This window comes from Schistocerca nitens, chromosome 12 (genome assembly GCF_023898315.1).
Source record: "Schistocerca nitens isolate TAMUIC-IGC-003100 chromosome 12, iqSchNite1.1, whole genome shotgun sequence".
Lineage (NCBI taxonomy): Eukaryota > Metazoa > Arthropoda > Insecta > Orthoptera > Acrididae > Schistocerca > Schistocerca nitens.
Window position 1 is genome coordinate 130,050,142 of NC_064625.1, and position 18,453 is coordinate 130,068,594.

Below are 18,453 nucleotides of genomic sequence, written 5' to 3' on the forward strand. Positions count from 1 at the left end.
AATTTGTATATTATTGACAGTAACTCACTCCTGACAGAGAGAGAGAGAGAGAGAGAGAGAGAGAGAGAGAGAGAGAGAGCACTTTTATATGTACGAGGGGCGTTCAGAAAGTAACCTCCGATCGGTCGCGAAATGGAAACGACTATGAAAATCCGATAAAGCTTTGCACAGATGTGTTGGGTAGTGTCTCTAGTATAACCCCAATTAGCATCACGTCGCTCTTCTCATTTCTGAGCTCGCAGTGAGTGCGTAAAGATGTCTAGAAAATAGTGTCTGCCGCCAAGTACGAGGGCCTGGTGAGAAACTTCGCCTGAAGCTATGCAGCTAACATTACATAACTGTCGTGCTGTTTCTTCTTCAAGACAATTCTCAGCCGCATTCTGCAGGGGCAATGAAGATGCTCCTGCATCGTTTTCAAATGGAAATGTTAGATTACCCACAATACAGTCCGCAATTGTCTCCCCCTGAGTTTCATCTCTGGTCACATGAACCGCTGTCTTGGAAGACAACATTTTGACACAGACAACGAGGTGTAGGCCAGCGTGGAGAATTGGCGGAAAGCACTGGCGGCTGCCTTCTATGATGAGGCTATTGAAAAGTTGGTACAACGCTATGACAAAAGTCTAAGTCAGAACGGCGACTACGTAGAGAAGTAGCTGAAAGGTGTAGCTAATTGTTACAAGTAAAACATTTCTGATGTTCACTGTGGTTTCAATTTGGCAATCAATCGGAGCTTACTTTCTGAACAGGCCTCGTACAAGGTGCCCAGTAAAGTTTCAGAGTGACATATCTCGAGAAATAACTACGACACTAGAGTGCAACAAAAGGTATGTTATTGTGAAAGCTGTAAGAATTTTATTCAGAACTTTTATGGAAGTTTCAAAATAGTTCAAAAAGCTGCTAACAGATAGCGCTGTACGCTCTGCACCTCGTGCTGTGTCCTCCGTAAGCAGTCTTTGCAGTCACATCACAATCTTTTCGAAATCTCTATCATTCGCAATACGGATGCGACGCGAACATTGAAATTTGCCATCACTTTCCGTAGTGTCTCAACGGAAATGAATCGTCGATTAATATTCCCAGTATCACATACAATGGAGATCATAAGGGACAAAATTGCTCCAGAGGTTTGTGACTTAACTGAATTATGTCTTCGTTCGAGCTATTTTAAATACAATGGTGAATTCTATGAACAGGCTGACGGCCTTGCTATGGGTTCAACCATATCACCAGATGCAGCTGACATTTTGCTGGGACATTTTGAGCAACAGGCATTAAGTAAAACTCCTTTGAAGCCTTCTTGCTGGCTCCTCTATGTAGACGATACATTTGTTATGTGGCCACACAGCGAAGAAGAACTTCATGCGTTCCACAATTTCTCAAATGCAATTGACCCCAAAATAAAATTTGAGAGTGAGGTCGGTCTCCCGTTCCTAGATGTGTTGGTGTACAGAAAATCTGATAACTAGGTCACAGAGTGTACAGAAAGTTGAGTGCAACACAAACAGGTATTTAGATGTCACTTCGCACCACCACCCAGCCCAGAAGCAAGCAGTGCTCAACACTCTGTCTTCACGTGCCTTCCGTGTCAGCGATGACGACAACCTGGAATCGGAGTTGGATTTTTTTAAAGAGGACAATGAAGGCGAATGGCTATAATAGTTATTCAATTGACAGGGAATTTAAGCGGAATATTAATCCCGCTAATAAGAATGACGCGCCTGCTACGGTCGCAGGTTCGAATCCTGCCTCGGGCATGGATGGGTGTGATGTCCTTAGGTTAGTTAGTTTTAAGTAGCTGTAAGTTCTAGGGGACTGATGACCTCAGATGTTAAGTCACATAGTGCTCTGAGCCATTTGAACCAATAAGAATGACGAGGAACCGCCATCTGACTCCGTCAGGTTACCGTTCTTTTCTGGGGTCACTGACCGGATAAGCAGAATTCTAAACAAAAATGGTATTCGGACATCTGTCTTTAGTCAAAACAAAATAAAAGATTTTTTCCGACAACAAAACAGATGCACTTGATTGCCTCCACAATGCAGGCGTCTATTATGTGACATGGCTCCGCAAAGTGTAAATACACGGTTTCAGTTAGTCAAACATTTAATTCAGTTGTCCCGGAGACAACACTCCCACATCGCGATACTGTGCGAGATTTGACTAACAAATTTCGAAGTACGGGTTCAGTGACAGATGCACCCAGAAGTGGTCGTTGTAGCGTTTTCTTTGAGGATAAACTACTCGACATTTCCGATAAAATGTCCACGAGTCCGAAGAAGTCAGTAAGAAAACTCGCCCAGGAAATCCATGTTAGTGTCGGGACGGCCAAAACAGCTGTAAGGAAAAAGTTAGAACTTTTCCCGTACAAAGTGACAGTCGTGCAAGAACTGAAAAATACTGATCATGACAAGAGACTGCATTATTGTCAATGGTTCAAAAATTTCGTTCGTCAAAATGGAAGGGATATTCTTAATAACACGTTTTTCACCGATGAGATGTTGTTTCATTTATCCGGATACATAAACTCCCAAAATTCTCGTAAGTGGAGTACTGCAAATCCATTGTGTATTCATGAGGAACTACTTCATTCTGTGAAAATAGGAGTTTGGATTGTAATTTACAGACGTCGGATTGTGGGTCCCATGTTTTTCAAGGAAACAATAAATGCACAACGATACTGCAGTGATATTCTGTACCCATTCATAGGAGAACCTGTGTTAAGTGAAATACTGAACGGTTATTTTCAAGAAGAAGGTGCAACCGCGCATGCAGCTCTCGTCTCAATGTCACGATGAATTGAAAACCGCAATATACACTTTCACTGCTTCTGTTACAGATGAAATGTTACAGCTTGTGTTTGGAAACATGATTAGACGAATTGAATTGTGTATTCAACAACAGGGGGGACACTTTCAACATTTAATGTGAAATTTTGTAAGTGAAATTGAATATTTAATAAATTAATAACTTTTATTTCACTGAGTTTCATTTCGGTATATTCACTCCTTTACGGCAGACGCGGCTAACAATCATAGAGCACTGCGGAGAGACTATTTGAACATCCCATACAACTATTTAGAAAGTTTTTTCGCTCTCCTGAAAAAGTAAATTTTGGACAAGGCTAGTGACTCCTTCGATAGCGGTCCTGCAACTGCTTGTGCATGATCATCATCGTTTGCCATTTATAGCTAACAGAAAAGAAAATTGTGGATCTGTTTGATGACGATCCGTTTTGCTTCTGGAAAGGCAATAGCACCAAAGTCGCTCTTCTGATATTGCGATGGATAGTGGAAGCAAGAGTTAAGAAAAATCAACACAATTTTGTAAGATCTGTCGAAAAAGAATGCGACAGTATGAAATGGTGCTAGATGTTTGAAATCCCGGGTAACATAAAAATACGAGGGCGGTTCAGAAAGTAACCTCCGATTGGTCACAGTGCGGGTTGTGGGGGGAGTAGCGACGCCATCTGTGCGTTCACGCACTCAACAGTTCAGTCGGCATCAAGCCGTGGTCGAGTGAACGTCGTACCTGCGCTAGTTTAGTTTTTGTGGCAGTTTGAAATGTGTGCTGCAATAGAAAACCCCGCCAAATGTGAAGTGCGTGCTGTCATAAGGTTTTTTACAGCCAAAGGATATTCTGCAGCAGCTATTCATCGTGAGCTTTGTGCCGTGTACGGACCAAGAGTTACGAGTGAAGGAGTTGTCCGTGAATGGGTACGTTTATTTAAAAGTGGACGAGAAAACGTTCATGATGAAGAGAGGAGTGGTAGACCATCATTGGTGACTGACGAACTCGTTCAGACAGTTGATGCAAAAGTTCGTGAAAATCGACGTTTCTCAATGTCGAAGTTGTCTACTGGTTTTCCACAGATTTCTAAGACTCTCTTGTACGAGTTAGTGACAGCAAGATTGGGTTACCGTAAGTTCTGAGCACGATGGGTGCCCAAAATTCTTACCGACCACCACAAAACTCAAAGAATGGCCTCTGCATTAGACTTTCTGTCACGTTATGAGGACGAAGGAGAACCATTGTTAAACAGAATCGTGACCGGTGACGAAACCTGGATTAAGTACGTGAACCCTGAGACAAAAGAACAATCAAAGATGTGGGCACATTCAAATTCGCCTACCAAACCAAGAAAAGCCTCGCAAGATTTTTCTGCCAGAAAACTGATGGCAACGGTGTTTTGGGATGCCAAATGGGTGTTGTTGGTTGAATTCATGGAACGTGGTACGACCATTAATCAAGACGTGTACTGTGAAACAATAAAAAAGTTACGACGGGCTATACAGAACAAACGCCGTGGTATGCTGACTTCCGGTATCGTTTTTTTGCACGATAACGCCCGTCCTCACTCTGCTCGCAGAACAACGGCCCTTCTTGAGTCCTTCAAGTGGGACGTTAACAACCATCCACCTTACAGCCCAGACCTGGCGCCAAGTGATTATCACCTCTTCATGCATTTGAAGAAATGGCTCGGGTCACAGCGGTTTGCTGACGACGAAGAGCTCAAAGATGCGGTCACAGGCTGGCTCCAGGCACAAGCGGGTGATTTTTATGCAGAAGGAATTTCAAAGCTTGTGAAGAGATACGATAAGTGCCTCAATCGCTATGGAGACTATGTAGAAAAATAGTGCAAAGATGTAGTTGTAAGATGTATATATTAAAATATTTTTATTTAACTTGGTGTATTTTTTTAAATCAACCGGAGGTTACTTTCTGAACGGCCCTCGTAAGTTATAAGGAAGGATGTATAATACATAATATGCATAAGAACGAAGAGGAAACAACAATAATAATGAACATATGGCATTGGTGGCTGGGAGACCCTTCGCTGGACAGTTCGGCCGCTGCTCCACAAGTTCTTTAACGCCATTACGGCGAATTGCGAGTGAATGAGGATGAAATGTACACAACACCCAGTCATCTCGAGACAGAGAAAATCCCTGACCCTGCTGGGAATCGAACTCATGACCCCCGTGCGCGGGAAGCGAGGACGCTACCGCAGGACCACGAGGCGCGGACGAGGAAACAATACGAGGTGCATTCAAGTTCTAAGGCCTCCGATTTTTTTTCTCCAGACTGGAAAGAGATAGAAACATGCGTATTGTTTTAAAATGAGGCCGCGTTCATTGTCAATACGTCCCAGAGATGGCAGCACCGTACAGCAGATGGAATTTTACCGCCAGCGGCGAGAATGAGAACTATTTAAATACTTAAAATGGCGACGTTTTCCTTACTTGAACAGAGTGCAATCATTCGTTTTCTGAATTTGCGTGGTGTGAAACCAATTGAAAGTCATCGACAGTTGAAGGAGACATGTGGTGATGGAGTTATGGATGTGTCGAAAGTGCATTCATGGGTGCGACAGTTTAATGAAGGCAGAACATCGTGTGACAACAAACCGAAACAACCTCGGGCTCGCACAAGCCGGTCTGACGACACGATCGAGAAAGTGGAGAGAATTGTTTTGGGGGGATCGCCGAATGACTGTTGAACAGATCGCCTCCAGAGTTGGCATTTCTGTGGGTTCTGTGCACACAATCCTGCATGACGACCTGAAAATGCGAAAAGTGTCATCCAGGTGGGTGCCACGAATGCTGACGGACGACCACACGGCTGCCCGTGTGGCATGTTGCCGAGCAATGTTGACGCGCAACGACAGCACGAATGGGACTTTCTTTTCATCGGTTGTGACAACGGATGAGACGTGGATGCCATTTTTCAATCCAGAAACAAAGCGCCAGTCAGCTCAATGGAAGCACACAGATTCACCACCACCAAAAAAATTTTGGGTAACTGCCAGTGCTCAAAAAATGACGGCGTCCATGTTCTGGGACAGCGAGGGGGTAATCCTTACCCATTGCGTTCCAAAGGGCGCTACGGTAACAGGTGCATCCTACGAAAATGCACTGCAACAAAAACGTCCGGGAAGAGCTGCGCGTGTGCTGTTTCACCAAGACAACGCACCCGCACATCGAGCTAACGTTACGCAACAGTTTCTTCGTGATAACAACTTTGAAGTGATTCCTCATGCTCTCTACTCACCTGACCTGGCTCCTAGTGACTTTTGGCTTTTTCCAACAATGAAAGACACTCTCCGTGGCCGCACATTCACCAGCTGTGCTGCTATTGCCTCAGCGATTTTCCAGTGGTCAAAAGAGACTCCTAAAGAAGCCTTCGCCGCTGCCATGAAATCATGGCGTCAGCGTTGTGAAAAATGTGTACGTCTGCAGGGCGATTACGTCGAGAAGTAACGCCAGTTTCATCGATTTCGGGTGAGTAGTTAATTAGAAAAAACATTGGGGCCTTAGAACTTGAATGCACCTCGTAAGAAAAGAGGATCACAAATGAAGTGATCTGATTAAAAGGCGTGTGAGGCAAAGGTATAGTCTTTTGCCCTTACTGTTCAATCTACACGTCGAAGCAACATCGAAAATAAAATAAAAGTTCAAGATTGGGTTTAAAATTCAGGGTTAAAGGATATCAATAATAAGATTCGCTTATGACTATGCTATCGTTAGTGACCCCCCCCCCCCCCCCATGAACCATGCTTTCTGCAGCGTTTGAAGTTTATAATATCAAGAGTTTTTGTTGTGTTTCACCGTTTGTTGATAGTGTAGTAGCGAGGGTGAATTACTGTTGTTGCTACGGATGCAAAGAAAAATATGTGAAAGGAGGGATAGTAACTTTCATGGGTACATACCATGTAGCTCTAATTATAGTTATCATATTAGTAAGAACCCCCATGAACCATGGACCTTGCCGTTGGTGGGGAGGCTTGCGTGCCTCAGCGATACAGATAACCATACCATAGGTGCAACCACAACGGAGGGGTATCTGTTGAGAGGCCAGACAAACGTGTGGTTCCTGAAGAGGGGCAGCAGCCTTTTCAGTAGTTGCAAGGGCAACAGTCTGGATGATTGACTTATCTGGCCTTGTAACAATAACCAAAACGGCCTTGCTGTGCTGGTACTGCAAACGGCTGAAAGCAAGGGGAAACTACAGCCGTAATTTTTCCCGAGGACATGCAGCTTTACTGTATGATTAAATGATGATGGCGTCCTCTTGGGTAAAATATTCCGGAGGTAAAATAGTCCCCCATTCGGATCTCCGGGCGGGGACTAAACCAAGAGGATGTCGTTATCAGGAGAAAGAAAACTGGCGTTCTACGGGTCGGAGCGTGGAATGTCAGATCCCTTAATCGGGCAGGTAGGTTAGAAAATTTAAAAAGGGAAATGGATAGGTTAAAGTTAGATATAGTGGGAATTAGTGAAGTTCGGTGGCAGGAGGAACAAGACTTCTGGTCAGGTGACTACAGGGTTATAAACACAAAATCAAATAGGGGTAATGCAGGAGTAGGTTTAATAATGAATAGGAACATAGGAATGCGGGTAAGCTACTACAAACAGCAGAGTGAACGCATTATTGTGGCCAAGATAGATACGAAGCCCACACCTACTACAGTAGTACAAGTTTATATGCCAACTAGCTCTGCAGATGACGAAGAAATTGAAGAAATGTATGATGAAATAAAAGAAATTATTCAGATAGTGAAGGGAGACGAAAATTTAATAGTCATAGGTGACTGGAATTCGAGTGTAGGAAAAGGGAGAGAAGGAAACATAGTAGGTGAATATGGATTGGGGCTAAGAAATAAAAGAGGAAGCCCCCTGGTAGAATTTTGCACAGAGCATAACTTAATCATAGCTAACACTTTGTTTAAGAATCACGAAAGAAGGTTGTATACATGGAAGAACCCTGGAGATACTAAAAGGTATCAGATTATATAATGGTAAGACAGAGATTTAGGAACCAGGTTTTAAATTGTAAGACATTTCCAGGGGCAGATGTGGACTCTGACCACAATCTATTGGTTATGACCTGTAGATTAAAACTGAAGAAACTGCAAAAAGGTGGGAATTTAATGAGATGGGACCTGGATAAACTGAAAGAACCAGAGGTTGTACAGAGTTGCAGGGAGAGCATAAGGGAACAATTGACAGGAATGGGGGAAAGAAATACAGTAGAAGAAGAATGGGTAGCTTTGAGGGATGAAGTAGTGAAGGCAGCAGAGGATCAAGTAGGTAAAAAGACGAGGTCTAGTAGAAATACTTGGGTAACAGAAGAAATATTGAACTTAATTGATGAAAGGAGAAAATATAAAAATGCAGTAAATGAAGCAGGCAAAAAGGAATACAAACGTCTCAAAAATGAGATCGACAGGAAGTGCAAAATGGCTAAGCAGGGATGGCTAGAAGACAAATTTAAGGATGTAGAGGCTTATCTCACTAGGGGTAAGATAGATACTGCCTACAGGAAAATGAAAGAGACCTTTGGAGATAAGAGAACGACTTGTATGAATATCAAGAGCTCAGATGGAAACCCAGTTCTAAGCAAGGAAGGGAAAGCAGAAAGGTGGAAGGAGTATAGAGGGTCTATACAAGGGCGATGTACTTGAGGACAATATTATGGAAATGGAAGAGGATGTAGATGAAGATGAAATGGGAGATACGATACTGCGTGAAGAGTTTGACAGAGCACTGAAAGACCTGAGTCGAAACAAGGCCCCCGGAGTAAACAACATTCCATTCGAACTACTGACGGCCTTGGGAGAGCCAGTCCTGACAAAACTCTACCATCTGGTGAGCAAGATGTATGAAACAGGCGAAATACCCTCAGACTTCAAGAAGAATATAATAATTCCAATCCCAAAGAAAGCAGGTGTTGACAGATATGAGAATTACCGAACGATCAGTTTAATAAGCCACAGCTGCAAAATACTGACACGAATTCTTTACAGACGAATGGAAAAACTAGTAGAAGCCGACCTCGGGGAAGATCAGTTTGGATTCCGTAGAAACACTGGAACACGTGAGGCAATACTGACCTTACGACTTATCTTAGAAGAAAGATTAAGGAAAGGCAAACCTACGTTTCTAGCATTTGTAGACTTAGAGAAAGCTTTTGACAATGTTGACTGGAATACTCTCTTTCAAATTCTAAAGGCGGTAGGGGTAAAATGCAGGGAGCGAAAGGCTATTTACAATTTGTACAGAAACCAGATGGCAGTTATAAGAGTCGAGGGACATGAAAGGGAAGCAGTGGTTGGGAAGGGAGTAAGACAGGGTTGTAGCCTATCCCCGATGTTATTCAATCTGTATATTGAGCAAGCAGTAAAGGAAACAAAAGAAAAATTCGGAGTAGGTATTAAAATCCATGGAGAAGAAATAAAAACTTTGAGGTTCGCCGATGACATTGTAATTCTGTCAGAGACAGCAAAGGACTTGGAAGAGCAGTTGAATGGAATGGACAGTGGCTTGAAAGGAGGATATAAGATGAACATCAACAAAAGCAAAACGAGGATAATGGAATGTAGTCGAATTAAGTCGGGTGATGCTGATGGAATTAGATTATGAAATGAGACACTTAAAGTAGTAAAGGAGTTTTGCTATTTGTGGAGCAAAATAACTGATGATGGTCGAAGTAGAGAGGATATAAAATGTAGACTGGCAATGGCAAGGAAAGCGTTTCTGAAGAAGAGAAATTTGTTAACATCAAGTATAGATTTAAGTGTCAGGAAGTCATTTCTGAAAGTATTTGTATGGAGTGTAGCCATGTATGGAAGTGAAACATGGACGATAAATAGTTTGGACAAGAAGAGAATAGAAGCTTTCGAAATGTGGTGCTACAGAAGAATGCTGAAGATTAGATGGGTAGATCACATAACTAATGAGGAAGTACTGAATAGGATTGGGGAGAAGAGAAGTTTGTGGCACAACTTGACCAGAAGACGGGATCGGTTGGTAGGACATGTTCTGAGGCATCAAGGGATCACCAATTTAGTATTGGAGGGCAGCGAGGAGGGTAAAAATCGTAGAGGGAGACCAAGAGATGAATACACTAAGCAGATTCAGAAGGATGTAGGTTGCAGTAGGTACTGGGAGATGAAGAAGCTTGCACAGGATAGAGTAGCATGGAGAGCTGCATCAAACCAGTCTCAGGACTGAAGACCACAACAACAACATCGTTAGTGAAAGTGAAGAATAATCACAGGGCGTGCTGCAGGGAATGAACAGCCTTATATGAGTGTATATGAGTGCAGAATAAGAATTGAGGAAGAGGAAAGCAGTGAGGGGTTGCATAAATAAGATTAGTAGTAAACTTAATTTCAAAATTGGTATCCACTAAACAGACTAAGAATTGCTGCTACGCTGGAAGCAAAACAACACATGACGGACAAGGTAAGAAGGACACAGAAACCCAAGTATCACAGCTAACGACAATAATGTTTCTGCTGGCGTAAGCTGTCGCCAGTCGGCAAAGATGAAGCGGGAAGATCGATAGTAAGTCCTGGGTCGAGTGTACCTATCACGAGGGAAGCCAGAGACACACCGACGAGCAACATGCTGCCAACACTCTCTCAGCAGCATTTCTTAAGGCTGCCGCAGCAGAGCGGTGGGCCTCACTGACTTACCGAGTTAGGCGTCTGTCACGTCCATTGCAGATTGGGCTTAGTTGGCGTCACAGGCTACGACAGTACATCGCGACCAGATTAGTGCCTATAGTGGAACTGACAGTGAGACTAAAGTTTGTAATAGCAAGATTATCGATATTGTCCAGATGGGACTGTAACCAGATCATCAATGTTGTCTAGTAGAGGACTATCGTTGAAGAGCTTGTATCACAATGCATGGACTCTATTCCAGTTAAGTAAATGTTCATGTAAATAAAGAACAACATTAATCCAAACTTCCTGGCAGATCAAAACTTTGTGCCAGACCGAGACTCGAACTCGGGACCTTTGCCTTTCGCGGGCAAGTGCTCCACCAACTGAGCTACCCAAGCACGACTCACCCCCCGTCCTCACAGCTTTACTTCTGCCAGTACCTCGTCTCCTACCTTCCAAACTTTACAGAAGCTCTCCTGCGAACCTTGCAGGACTAGCACTCCTGAAAGAAAGGATATTGTGGAGACATGTCTTAGCCACAGCCTGGGGGATGTTTCCAGAATGAGATTTTCACTCTGCAGCGGAGTGTGCGCTAATATGAAACTTCCTGGCAGATTAAAACTGTGTGCCGGACCGAGACTCGAACTCGGGACCTTTGCCTTTCGCGGGCAAGTACTCTATCGTAAGTTTGGAAAGTAGGAGACGAGGTACTGGCGGAAGTAAAGCTGTGAAGAGGAGGCGTGAGTCGTGCTTGAGTAGCTCAGATGGTAGAGCACTTGCCCTCAAAAGGCAAAGGTCCGGAGTTCGAGTCTCGGTCCAGCACACAGTTTTAATCTGGCGGGAAGTTTCATATCAGCGCACACTCCGCCTCAGAGTGAAAATCTCATCCTCTCCCTTGCTTCCTTCTGGTACAAACTCTACATTGTTGCTGAAGAGAAGTCTGCTAGTATCAAACATCAGCCTCAATATAAGGGAAAAATGGTTGAGAACGTAACTTACATTTGGAGAGCAGCATTGTATGACAATAAATCATCAGAAAAGAAGAGATACAAAGAGTCTGGGATGTGGTGGTACAGAATGTTGTTGAAAATCAGGTTGTCGTATAAGATAAGGAATGTAGAGGTTCGCCACAGGAAAGGTGAAGAAAGGAACATATGAAAAACACTGACAGGGAAAGAATCATAGGATATGTTTTAAGACATCAGCGAATAATCTCTATGGCACTAGAGGGAGCTGTAGAGGATAAAATAGGTAGGACAAGCCAGATATCGAAAAAAAAAATAATTTTGGACATACGGTGTGAGCGCTATTCTGAGCTTAAGAGGCTGGCTCACGAAAGGAATCTGGAAGTGATCGGAAGCCTTATGACTCAAAACAGGTTTTTAATAATTTTCTTTCATCTACGCTTACTACAAGTTTTTTCAATGACTCCAGGATGCCCACGACCGTTGGTTTTTAGTTTTAGGGCTTTAGATCTTGACCACCCTTTAGGTGTTGGTAAGGTACGCTTAGTAACGACGTTATGGTGTTTAACGCCGTATATAAGTACCAGTTATAGTGTAAACTTGCTAAGTTTTTTATTATTTGTAATGGTTTGATATTCTTATAAACATGTTACATGGTTTTAAAACTTATTAGGAGGGTTTTATATTGACTGAAAGACAGCTTTTCTGTTTGTTTCCACACATCTGAAGATGGTTGTTAGGTAACTGAGAGCTGTTACATCTACAGGGTGGTCCAAAAGTCCGGAAACACCCTGACAAAATCCAAATGGAGTAGCAAACAAGGAAACGGAGTCCCTACACACGGGGAACGGGAAGGGGGAAACTTTATAGGCTATGCCACCAACATGGCGGCCATCTTGAAAGCCGCCAACTTGGATTCAACTCCAAAATTTCAAATGGGAATGTGGTCATGTGACATATAGAGAATTTCACCAGAAAAACAATTCCGTTGTTATTTTAAACATTGCTTTATTCATTCTCCGGTTATAGCCAATTACTTGCGGCAGCAGTGGGACGCTCGGCAGCTGAGTATTACGTACTGAGAAGTCATAAAAGGGATTCTGAAACGGTGCAAAGTGACTATCCCATGCCTGATATGTTACATGTATTTAACTGTTACGTGTCATTCACTCATGCTAACGTTTTAATCATTGTTTCCTTATTTACAGGTTACAAAATGTCCTTAACACATGAAGAACGCATCAGGAGAAAGAAGCACACGGGTCATTGCTGAGGATTTCAACAGTCGTCACCCAGCCAGACAGCCAGCCCATCGCTCAAAGCGCAGTTGCCAAGCTTTTGGCCAAATTCCGAGCAACAGTTTATGTCGCAGATAAACCTGAGGCTGGAAGACGAAAATCCGCCACCGATGAAGCAACAACAGTGAGCGTGTTGGCATCATTCAACAGGAGTCCGCAACGGAGTACTCGGCGCCTGTCACAAGAATGTTGGGTTAGCCGTACCTCCATACTGCAAATTTTATCGCAGCACAAATGGCACCCATACAAAATTCAACTGCTCCAACACCTGAACGAGGATGACCCAGACCGTTGGGTACAGTTCGCAGAATGGGTGACACAGCAGCTGCAGATAAACCCACGTTTCCCCTATCAGGTGCTGTTCAGTTATCAGTGGTGAAGTCAACAAGCAGAATCACAGATACTGGTCCGACACAAATCTGCACTGGATTGATGCTTCCAAAATGGTCGACCCACAAAAAGTGGTGGTCTGGTGTGGTGTGTGGGGTACCAAAGTCGTTGGACCTTTTTTTATTGATGGTACGTTAACAGCCAACGGTTATCTGAGGTTATTGTATGAAGAAGTGTTTCCCTCGTTGTTAACGGAGGACGGGACATTTCCGGAATTCTTCAAGCATGATGGAACCCCACCACATTATGGGCACAATGTGCGAGCATACCTGGATGTCCAGTTCCCTCAAAAGTGGATTGGTCGTAGGGGTGCTGTGGAGTGGCCACCACGTTCACCAGATTTGACTCCTTTTGATTTTTATCTTTGGGGTCATGTCAAAGCACTGGTTTATTCTGTGAAAATACGGGATTTGCATCATCTAGAGCAGCGCATTGTTGGTACGTGTGGTCAAGTTCCGCCAGATGTGTTGGTCAAAGTTCATCAGGACTGGGTTCGGAGGATAGCATTAACAATCCAACATAATGGACAACATATCGAGCCATTCCTATGACTGTTGGTGGTCTCTCTGGGCTGTGTAACATCGGCGTAATGTCTCTGTGGCACGTAAAACACATGCTGCCGAGCGTCCCACCGCTGCCACATGTAACTGGCTATAGCCCGAGCATGAATAAAGCTATGTTTAAAATAACAACGGAATTGTTTTTCTGGTGAAATTCTCTATCTGTCTGATACGTCACATGACCACATTCCCATTTGAAATATTGGAGTTGAATCCAAGATGGCGGCTTTCAAGATGGCCGCCATGTTGGTGGCATAGCCTATAAAGTTTCCTCCTTCCCGTTCCTAGTGTGTAGGGACTCTGTTTCCTTGTTTGCTACTCCATTTGGATTTTATCAGGGTGTTTCCGGACTTTTGGACCACCCTGTAGTTGTTATTACATTATACTGCAGTATTGGCCATCAAAATTTGTGATAAATAATAGGTCCCTGTGTCTCCTGTACCTGACGATGACAGATCTTACAAATTTTCTCTCTGTTGTTAGTCATGTACATACCAGCTATCATATAGTGTATACTTTTTGTTGGCATCCTCAATAGATCAATGCTTGACGTCAGTTTTACTTTTGTGGCGTATATAAACCAAAACAAATGATACACTTTACTGAGAAACTGCTTTATTTACTAAATTAACGTGGGCTTACATTTCAGTGTATTCACAGTCCTTATTCTGAACAAAATATATTTCTAGTGAATTTACAAAAATTAATATTTATCATTAGAACAATAATTTGCAAAATGACAAAAGTGTTCTGAGTGCAATCATAACGTTCTTAAAGTCAATTTTAACCTTATATCATATATAACCACTACACTTGCTACCTTCTAACATTCGCTAAACAAATTTCTACTTTCTGTTAAGACTGAAGCAAGGGAAAATATTACTGGAAAACTTCAGCATCACCTGTATTACATTCTAAAGAATAACAGACGTAACTTTAAAAATGACTAGTTTACATACGTTTATCACACATCATGGCCTCTTTTGACAGTGATGTTAAACAGAAGAGTGAAAATCATGTTCGCTGAGTTCAATACTAATTTCATTTGCTATTTTAAAACGAAAACCTCCCTTTCTCTTAGTGAGCAATTCAGTTTCATCAGTCCTTCAATGACCCCTGTACAGCATCAAAGAGAGATACATTTCGCTTCAGTTCGATCTCAGAAGGCATTATGTGTAACATTATCTCTGACTGATCTCTCTGTTTTGCGATTATCTCTGCTTCAACTCAGAGCGGACGGCAGTGACCAGGAAACAATATGGCCGACAAAGACAGGAACGTGCTGTGATAGAATTTACGTATCTGACAGAATATCTGGATGAGAACGAGTTTTGTGAAGCACAATAAATCGTGGCATGAAGACTGATTTGATACCAGTACTTGATAATGCAATAACAATCCAAAATAATGTGCTATGGGTGCAAAATGGTAGAGTTGCTTAAAAAATAGAAGTCAATATTGTTCTATGCAAAGAGTTTCGGAATAGCAAATGATTTGTCGTTTTGATTTTCAGCTTATGAGCAGAATCACTGTCTCTTTTATCAGCAGGCTTTAAAATTTTTTTGAATACTTCTCTGCAAAAACATAAAATCTTTTGCACTTATAATACTTCCACAGTTTTATATTCTGCAATAATGCTTTTCAGTCACAAACATTTCAAATTCTTTTAATATGCTTAAAACAGTTTTCAATTTTTATTAGAACAAACATCTCATATGCAACATGTACAAGATTAAAGGTAATTTGTTTTTGATATGCAAAAATATTGGTTAAAACCTTAAGCAAATTGCAAACTCTCGTTGAAAAACTCACGTCTGCACACCTTATTGCATTAGTAACTTCTATGAGAGTCCACAGAGATTACCTTTGTACTGTCTTTAGTAAGTTTATTTCTGAGAAGGGTATCTTGAACTAACTGCATATTATGGTTTCTTCCACATTCACTTTTGCTCATTCGTGACGAATTACAGTTAACATTTGCATTTCACACACCTAAAAAAGAAACTGGTATTTCACATAGCAATGCGAAATATATGTTTCTCGCTTGAATCTTTTGCATTGCAAACAATGTATGGGCGAATAATGAAATGTGTTCAGAATTTGCGACGAATGTAGTTGAACATGAAGTCGTTATTTAAACTGACTTCCAGTGTTAAACTGGACAATATTTTTGTGACAATTTTGACTTTAATAATACATATGTATCTGTCTTTGACAAGACACTGACTATGTTAATATAATCAGTAAAAATTTCAAAAAGCAAGACATACAACGAGCAGGATACGACGTGCTAGCAAATAGATGAGACTCCTGAATACTCAAATGTTTGTGTTTTTTTTATTTTTCATATTAATTTCCTCGGGCGTTGAATCGACGTTGACAGTCACTGCAAAGATTTCTGGTTTCTGTTATAGTCGGTTCGTCTATCCATGTTGACTTATTAGAGTATTACGAATGGAGCTCAAAAACTAACCATCATGCATTTAATATACTTAAATTGCATCAAAATACGAGCAACCACATATACTTGTATAATTACTTTGGATCAAATGACACTCTGGCATCACAGAAAATGAGCTGGTAGAGTAAGTTTTGAAGCTAGCTGAGACAGCAACTCTTGCTTATTATGCTAGACTGGCTTACTGCTACGCTGAGGAACAAGGTCTTCTAGGAATGGAAAGAGATGTAGCAGTCACCCTTCAACTGATAAGAGGACGAAATTGTGCAAAATCCGATCTTCATAACCCTAAACAATAATGGTTCTTAAATTTATCCATGTTATATGGATGTTATTTGAGGGCTGCGACTGATTTTAAGATTTTTATAAATAAATATATACTGTAACAGTCACTTGTTAGTAATATTTTATTAGCACGACGAGTTTCGGCAGTATGCTGCCATCATAAGGTGCCTTTACAGTTGCTTTTACATTGTAGTTAGCATGAACTTTGGTCAGTACCTTTGCTGCATGCGCCAGTGGAGTAATGTGTCGAAAGAGACGCATGTTCAGGAAGATAAATATGTTAGAGTGTGTAAATTACGTGATAAGCTTTATTAGCCATTTTGTTATTTTATTTACTGACACTACTGTTGATAATTTCGTTGTCAGGCACACAGAAAAAAAAAATTGGCTTAGCTAACCACTCACAAAATATTTGCCATGACGTAAATGTATCTAGATTTAAATGTTTCACCTTCACCGTATACTATTCCTTTAGCAATAGAAACTGGTTTATCTTTGGATTGATGTAAAAAAATGATTGTTAAGTTGCTCAGTACTTTTTACTGTGCTCTGTGTGCCAGCCAATGAAATTACCAACAAAAATGTAAGTAAATGCACTAACAAAATGACTAACCATGCTTATCACATAATATACAAACTGCAACATATTTATCTTCCCGAACAGCCCTCACTTCAACGCGTAACTTCACTAGCACACAGAACAAAGGAAACTAACTTTATTTCATATTAATTACAGTGTAAAAGTAACGGTCAACGCACCTTACGATGGCAAAATGTTGCCAAACTGTGTCGTCCTAATAAAATATTAGTAAAAGGTGACTGTTGTAGCATATATTATTTCATAAAAATTATGGTCCACTCAAACGAGATTTACTAAACACCATCCATTCACAGTAACTCGCATCATGTTTTGATATGGATGGTATCTCTCACACCTGCACAGGATAAAGAGATTTGACCGTTCGATCTGTCGAGTATAAGAGACCCTGTTGAACTTGTACATCTCAAACAGGTAATATTGGGAAATTCATGGTTCCAAAGTGAGCCATACTTCATAGAGCATTAAACAAAGCAGGAATATCTTTAACCAAGATTCTTAAAACGCCATAGAAGCTGTAACTGACGAGCTTCGTCATAGTGACAAAATTTTTGGAAGAAGCAGATATCCAGCTCAGTTATATGAATATCACGAAGGATACCGAAGGATTGACACAAACCACCTTTTGACATCTCTACAGTCTCAGTCAAATCTGATAACTGATTACTACCTGTAGTTTGACCTTACCTTTATACTATTTACATACGAAGAGTGAATGTTGTGATTATTTTAAGTTACATTTGTGAACTATGATAGCCAATGCAGACAGTGGCTAAAGATACTTTGACCAGCTTCTGGTGCTCGAGTCTGACAGTTAAAATGATGTTTCGGAAGGATATAATCTTTGTGCCTGAATTAAATATATATTTCATTAACTTTAGTATTACATATATTTTCCTCAAAATATTTAATACTAAACTATATGCGGTGTCGTACAGATATGGATATAAAGCAGATATAATGAATACTTGTAAAATTTAGGAGAACTCCACATGTACTTTTCTTGCCGACTGGATAGCTAATCTGACGAATGTGCAAGTGTGTCCATTTAATTCGCGTTTTTTATTTTATGAAAGGAAAGCTGGAATATCTGTGGTGGTGTAAAAACGTTGAATCAGTCGGTTTGTGAAAGTTTGGGGAGTAATATGAGAATTTTTATAATATCTAACTAGGACAGAAAGAAGAAAGGGGGCAAGAAATATCTGCTTCGCACTTACACCATCACTCGGCTTACACTTGCATCTTTGTAAAAAAATTAAAAAAATTCAACTAAGTTGACAATTGATATCCCGATTATGCACAGGTGTAACTGATTTTTACCCTGAATGTTGTTTTACATATTCTAAGTTTTTCTGAGTAAACTTTTATAAAATTTTTGAACTTTTGCAGCCTGATGACGTATAAGAAAGTCCTGTCATTATTATCATTATTTACCCTAAATTACT